Raw genomic sequence first — 8,062 nt, forward strand, 5'->3', positions numbered from 1 at the left:
TGTGGATGACTAGGAGATTGTAAGATGCGGTTCTTGAAAGAGAACTTCTCCTTTCTATCCATGATGGTAAAATAGATCTTGGCACTATCCACGTAGATGATGGCTTTTGTAGTGCTCAAGAAAGGTCGGCCCAGGATGATGGGTACCCTTTCATCTCCACCTGTTTCCAAAACCACAAAGTCTATAGGAACATATGATTGTCCTACTCGAACAATGGCATCTTCAAGGACTCCCTTGAGGTAGCAGAGTGATTGATCTACAGGCTGCAAAAGCATATTTATGTACAACAAAGGATCTCCTAAAATTTTCTCATAAATTACCTTAGGCATGATGTTGACACTTGCTCCGAAGTCACAGACAGCTTCCTAAAAGATGTGTGGTCCAATGGCGATGGGGATGACAGGTCTCTCTACATCACCTTTCTTGTCAGGCAAGGTGTAATCTATCCACCTTCTCATCGATGGCTCCATGTAGTAGTAAGCTACATTATGAATTTCGACAAGATTTGCAGTTTCTATATCTTCCGGGTGCCCTAGAATCTTACCTTTGTCAGATTGAGGAACAACAGCCACTAGCTGAGCTATTTGTGATTCTATCATTTTATTAAAGCTATGCTGGTTCTTAATGGCAGAAGCAAAGCTATCCATTCTATTATTTATGTTTTCTAATATTTTATTATTGGTAGCTACCTTCTTAGATAATCCTTCCATAAGTCTAGATTGGCTAGCAATTAATTCTCTCTAGGGTGGTTGATTGAAGTTATTATAATTATTAACTTGAGGGTTACCTTGGCAGTTACCTTTGTAGTTCGGCCACTGTTGTTGGTTCCATCTTTGATTCTATTGAGGACGATATTTATTGTTGTTGATGTAGTTCACATCCTCATGAATTTCAGGGCAATTGTTCCCTGAATGCCTTGTGTTTCCACATACTTCACAAGTCGTGCTTAAATCATGAATGTGCATGACTTCTTGCTTTTCATTAGCTCGGTCTTCGAGCTTCTTCATCAGTAGGTCCATCTTGGCAGATATCATGTCTACCTCCTTGAGTTGATGCATACCTCCACCTCTCTTGCGGGTATGAACTCGTTCTTCACTCTAGCCTTGTTTGGAGGCCATCTTCTCCATAAGAGTGGTCGCAGCTGGATGTGTAAGTGATAAGAATGCACCTCTAGCAACAACATCCATGGTCTCATGAGTATTGTTGGTCAACCCATGGTAGAACATCTATAGGAGTAGTCAATTCTCTATCCCATGATGAGGACATTTAGATATATAGTCTTGAAAGCATTCCCATGCCTCAGGGATAGATTCATCATGTTGTTGCTAAAAACTTGAAATTCTCCAACGCAGAGCATTGGTCTTGCCCGTAGGAAAGAACTTTGTTAGGAAGGCAGTGGAGCAGTTATCCCATATAGTATTTCTATCTTTGTTGGCGTAGAACCATTGCTTCGCCTTGCCCAAGAGTGAGAATGGGAAAAGGTGAAGTAGTATGGCGTCCTTGGTTACTCCCTTGATGGTGAAAGTGATGCAGATCTATAGAAAGTGCTGGAGATGTGCACTCACATCTTCATGTGCCTTTCCATAGAATTAGCTCTCTTGCACCATATTGATGAGAGCCAGCTTGAGCTCGAATCCATTGTCTCCCACATTGATTGTGGGTCTAGTTCGGATGTTGGTAGTGGTTGGAGCAGAGAATTCATGAAGAGTCCTATCAGCCATGACTTCAAATTTTGGTGTCAAGCTTCACCTTATATGGTTGTCTTCTGACTCTAAAGATGAATCTTTTTTGAGTTTAGCCTTAGTTCTCTTGATTAATGCTTTAGGATCGTCAACGTAGTTTGTCGGAAGGTCAAAACCGGTCATACATTACCCTACATAAGATACACAAGTAGACAAAACATGGGTAAGCCTGTTTGAGCAGATGTCAGTGGTTTATCTCGATCACATCAATAAGCATAAGTTTATCAATACTTCATTTGTCTAGCTACCTTCCCTAGCAACAGCGCTAGAAATGTTTGTTGGTATTTATTAAATTGTCACTTGTTTTAATAGCCACCTATTAATTACCTACATCTCCTAACATTACTTTACTAGGTTGTCATCCCTAGTGATGGTGCCAGAGATGCTTGTTGGTTCTACCTAGTATCACTACTAGAATGATACTAAGTAGTTCTTTATCATCTTATATGACTAGAAAGAATATATAGATATAAATGAAAAAGGATCTGCAAGCGCATATATAATATACCATTGTAGCACTTCACCTAAGAGTATTCTAGGTATCGTTATTTATATTTTTATCACAGGGAAGGTCTAGCATGGACATGTATTGATAACTTATACTATTGAAGAAGTAAACCTTAACAAATACTCTACTCATAATAGTGGTAAGTCATAGGATAAGAGATATATATATAATAAGTAATGATAATGATAAATCACTCAGAGCACTCCTTTCTATGGCAATAGCATGGTCAAGTAGAATATTAGAGGAATAATTCCTAAGTCATTCTTAATTACAAGTCAAAGCATACATTGATTAGTGCAATTACACCTCGTAATCATGGCTAAGATCATCTTCATATCTACATATAAGGGATATTACTAGGGAAGAGTAAGAACAGAGCTTATCTTCCTTTGTAATCAGATCCTACATGCTTTCTACATCAGGGAGTGGACTACAAAGGACACAACAGGAGTGTCACATCCGTGATCTACCACATGACCTAGAATATAGGGTGTATTTGCAGGTAAACAATGTACAAGCACCATGCTTACACAATGTGGACCACCCACCCATGGTACCTTAGAGTGAGCGCTATACAAACTTATGTATGAACATGATGATAATCTAACTATACTAAGCATATAATCAAAGTAGACGATGAACATTATAATGAAGAACATAAATGAGATGAATACTAATAATATCATAACAATTGTAGCAAGTATATAAAAGTAATGGAGATACAAAAGAGATGGGCTACAAAGATTATACCAGACCACACTCTTGACATGATCAGAAATCCAGGCAAAGCCTGCTTGCCTCCCTCTAGATCTATCCTAACTAGCCATGCTCTAGAATATGGAGGAGGAGCTCTAAGGATATTAGGGTTTCTATCTTCTCAAATGACTTAATAACTAGGGTTATGTCTAGGGGGAGGCAAGGGCTAGATTATATAGCCCTGAGGGTCCAACGTGAGCCCTTGGATCAAACTAATTTAAGCAATGACCTAGATGGATTCTCAAAGAAGGTGGGAGACTGACATATGAAGTTGGCTAACAGGTGGGCCTATGGGGGGCCGGGCCACTTGACAGTGGGGTCGGGCAACCCCACATGTCATCTCCTTGCTCTCTGCTTCGGTGATGTGGTTTCTGGAGTGTTCTAGAGTCTTCCCACATAGGTACCACGGCGGAACTCTATATTTTCTTCTAACAATTAGGTCCTCCTTGGCGGTTTTTTGATTAAACCTGCTAGAAACACAGATTCACCAAAACTCGTGGAATTTATTAGTTTAAACCCCTAGACCTTTGTTGGTGATCTCAATTGTGCCCTTATACATGTTTTATTGACTATTTCTAATGGTTGTTAACTACCGTCAACAAACTCCCCCAAGCTTAACCTTTGCTAGTCCCTTAGCAAAGCTAAACTCAGTAAAATGGATCAGGAGTTGCTTCAATGCTCTCATTCCTCAAAAGTACACATGCGTTCAAACAAGAATTCTCCTCTGGATTAAAATAACCTAATCTGACTTTCAAACTTACCCAAATTAGCTTCAACTATGGGGCTCCTTAGCCTTCACTTGGGTCTTGAGTAATTGAAAGACAGAATAATCAAGTCAAGTACTATGTCTCAAGTTCTTTGCTCAACCATTATTCTAGAGTTTTTATAGGTTTTTAAAATAAAACTTAGAGCTTCCATTGTATGACACTGTCAAGTCTCTCAATATATATGGTATTTGTGGATCCTCACCAAGACAATAATAATGTTATGTCTTTCTCTTCCTACAACTAAGGCTTATGTGGAGCTCATTGAGTGGAAAAGCATGAAAGAGCATACTAACAATACATATATTGTAAAGTCAAACATCGGATCCAAAGAGAGTTCAGTCATACAATCAAATCAAGATGTGCATGTGTGTGGATGTATATGGTGGTTAACCTAATTCTACTTTCCTCCTTGAAAACATATCTCTCTTTTGAAATTGGAAAGAACTTTGCAAGAAAACATGGGCTATCTTATTCATCTCTTTTTTAGGCGAGCATCTGAGTATCCATTGTTTTAAATATCTCGGACACTCATCCATTTTTTCAACACTTTTTCTTTCTCTCTCTTTTTATGAATAACTTTTGCATAGCCACATGCTTCTTTTCTGCAACAAAACTTTTGAGAGACAACAACAAGATCTTGGAGCATTAATTTGGTGGATATCCTATAGGGCATATTTTTGGTGTTTTCTCCTAGTGTCGGAGTAAAATATTTTTGGGTGGATCTAGATGGAATGGCATGTTTTTGCGCCTGCCCCAATGTAGGAGTAGTGTATATGTGGGTGGTGTGTACGTGATCTTGATTTTAATAGCATGACAAACCTCTCATAAGGGTCAACAAAGCTTGACTAAACTCAATGCAATGCAAGCAGCATTATCGACAGAATATCATTGGCAGTCCTTTGAGGGGTATCCCACGAAGGTAGATTGATTGGCAGAGAGGCGTGTAATCAAGAACAAGAAGGCAATAGAGACACACGAGTTAGACAGGTTCAGGCTGTCAGTATGACATAATACCCTACTCATGTGGTCTATTGGTTTGTATTAGCTATCGTATGATATTGCATGTCTTTGGAGGGGGTCCCTGCCCACCTTATATAGTCCCAGGGGTAGGGTTATAGGTCGGTAAGATCTAAAAGATAATCGGAAAATAATAACAGATTACAAGAATCTTAGAATCATATGTATCCTAACAAATCTCGAAGTATCTTCAGGATATCTTTCCGGTATCTTATGGGAGGCACCGAGCAGAGTCGTGCCCCACAAGGCTTTGTCTTATGGGTTGGGCTACCCTTGGGGACGCAGCCCATGTGGTCTGCCATGGGTATCTAGGGTCATACCCCTAGAGCTAGTCCCTGAGCGCCTTGTACCTGTTGTGCAACGCCATCTTGAGCTTGTCCGAGCAGGTGCGAACAAAGCCGAGCAGTCAAACTCATGGTCTAACCACCGTGATGAGTTGTTGAGCAGTTGTGAGCAGTTGCCGAGTAGCATGATCCATCACTGAGCAGCGCAAACCATTGTCGAGCAGTATAACCCAAGTATGGCTTGCCATAAGGGTGTAAGGAGCTCAAGTTCAAAATCGAAAATTTCTTCATAGTGGACTAAGTGTGCCCACTTAGAGTCCGACCATGAGAAAAGGAGATAGTCTTCCTCAGCCTCAAGAGGCGCAAAGTCTTCTAGAATAAAGCAAACACATTCACCATGAGGTGAAGTGTGCCCACTTAGTCCCCGAGCCTAACAGTAGATGACGTAGTCATGTGGTGCCAGGGTCCAAAGTAGAAGAAAAGTAGAAGACTAGCCGAGTAGGTAGCTAGTCCCCGAGCATAGCCTCGAGATGAGAAAAGCACACATTCACCGCAAGGTGAAGTGTGCCCACTTAGTCCTCGAGCCTAGCAGTAGGTGATGTGGTCATGTGGTGCCAGGGTCAGAAATAGAAATCTGAAAGCTTGCTGACGTCATCTGACATGTGCGTATCAAGACCCTAGATGTGCCACCCAAAATCAGCACCTTGATCCGAACAACATGGAGCAGCTTGATAGCACACCGATGAGACGTAGCAAGATCCGACCACCAATGGAGTCCTCAGCGTAGCTGGTGATGTCCAGACACCAAGGAGTCCTAGGCATAGCTGGCGATGTCTGAGCACCGAGGAGTCCCTAGCTAGCTGATGATGTCCGAGCACCGAGGAGTCCCCATCATAGCTACCAATGTCTGAGCACCGAGGAGTCCCCAGCGTAGCTGGTGATGTTCGAACACCGAGGAGTCCATGGCGTAGCTGGCAATGAAATATGAGTGACGAACGGTATGGTCAACTAGTCAGCAGCAAAGTGAGTATTGAGTAGAAGCGACCAGCGAACAGTCCAATCAACTGGTCAGTGATGAAGTCCATGAACCAAGTGGTTCGACCAGTTGATCGGTGGAGAAGTCTGAGCACCAGGTGGTTCAATCACTTAGACGATGGCCCTGTAATACAAATATGTAGAACATGTAGTACATGATGTAAAATATATGAACTCTGAAGAATAATTAGTAATGGTGATGAAATAGCATATGTAGCTCGGCGATCAGTCAGTATGAAGATGTATTTATATTTAATATAAACTGCCCAAGCAGTTAGTGTGTAGCAAAGTCTCTAGCCCTAGCTAGCCTGTTAGCCATAACATCGAGCGCGGAGCCCATGCACATGTAGGAGAAATAGGCATCGCTAAGGAGCCACTGTCGACCACCCATGATGATGAGGACATCGCCACGCTGGACACATCGACGCCATGGTCTTCCCCAAGTTGCAATTCGTTTCCAACTCAGCTGCCACGTCGTCCTCGGATTCAGCAGACACATCGTCACTGTTTCGGTCATAACTTCCTCATACTACATCGAAACAGGCCGTTCTTGGATGCGTTGGAAAGGGGACGACGATGCCGTCGTTTTGGATCTGGTCCCAGCTCCAGAAGGTCCGTGGATCATTCTGTGTGACCACGGCAAGGTGCTACGTCACCTATTTGGGCCAACTTGGCCATGTATCGTGTCGGGCCTTAAGCCCAAGTTGTGGGCGCCCAACCCCTGGCCGTCCCCAACCCTAGGTCGAGTCTTAGACTATAAACACAGCCGCCGCCGCTGCTACACAATTGGGTTTTGTTTAGAGTTTAGTTTTCCATCGAGAAACTGAATCGTTCATTGTAACTGTGGTGACAAATCCTTTTACAGTGATCCAGGGCCCCCGTTCTTGATCTCCTCCACTGTGTCGATTAGTCCTTTGGAACCAAGTTCTTGAATCCTCTATTGATATCCGCGTCATTCATATTTGCAATTTCAGATTGCGTGTTTTACCTTCTTGCTTGTGCTCTTCGATTTGCTTGCAGGAAAAGCCTTCTTGGCGAGGTTAATCAAGTTGTGCTTGGTTGATAACCAATGGAGCAGTGGTGTAACGGTTGCAGGGTTCGAATCATGTCTGATTTGAAGCCGGATCGCCAATGTCGAGATCTCCACAAATCGAACTTACCGGCTACCTCTCAGAAGATCGGGCCTGTACTCATCAATTGATATCAGATATTTTAGGTTTACCGCGAGGTATAATCTCATTTGCCTTAGATTCATATTTGTTCATTACCTAGAGTCCACAAAAAGCCCAAAAATATTTCAATTTCCGTTGTCCTATCGTCCTTTGTGCCTTTGCAATTTCGTTTCAGATTCGTGTTGTTGAGTTTGTGTCCGTGGTCGATTCTTGTTGCTCGTTTAGGATTGTGTTCGTGGTCGTAGTTCAATCGCCCGTTGCTGTGATTTTGTTTTCCGCCGCTATCCCATCCACCGTTCCCAAACAACAAGTCGTAGCCACCACATTACTCGACTTGCCCCGCTAGCCGCCTTGTGTAACTTCTCGCCGCCGCGCAAACCCTAGATAGGTTGCCAGCCGCTCTTATTTTGCCTGCATCACAGCCCTCCTTACATCATCAGGCGAATACCTACTGCTGTGATCGGTGTTAGAGTTTAGGGACGCTTTGCCCTAACTACCGCCGCCGTGTTGTGCCTCCCGGAAAACATACCTTGAGATACCTTCGGTAAAACAGGCATAACTTTTCGCTCGTTTATCAGAAAAATCTGAAATTTTTTGTGCAGCTTCTTGACACCATTTGGACCCGACCCAAACTCGGCTTCGCTCTGTTTGGTTTCATCAGAATTGCCAAAAAAATTCAGGAAAATATAGAAAAAAAATTGTCAAAGTTTTTGCACGCTTTTCAGAGAACGTGCTGAATTTCTGTAGACCACATCCCACCTCAGTTGTAGGTGCCAATTTT

General features: G+C 42.5%; 1 non-coding gene across 1 annotated transcript; it reads left to right on the forward strand.

Annotated features, from left to right (window-relative positions):
* Positions 1-1,248: 1,248 nt before the first annotated feature.
* On the forward strand, positions 1,249-1,357 carry LOC136490530 (small nucleolar RNA R71). Its single transcript, XR_010767809.1, has one exon. It is a non-coding gene; the product is annotated as a small nucleolar RNA R71 (small nucleolar RNA).
* The last annotated feature ends 6,705 nt before the right edge of the window (positions 1,358-8,062 follow it).

This window comes from Miscanthus floridulus, chromosome 10 (assembly GCF_019320115.1).
Source record: "Miscanthus floridulus cultivar M001 chromosome 10, ASM1932011v1, whole genome shotgun sequence".
In the NCBI taxonomy this organism is placed as follows: Eukaryota; Viridiplantae; Streptophyta; class Magnoliopsida; order Poales; family Poaceae; genus Miscanthus; species Miscanthus floridulus.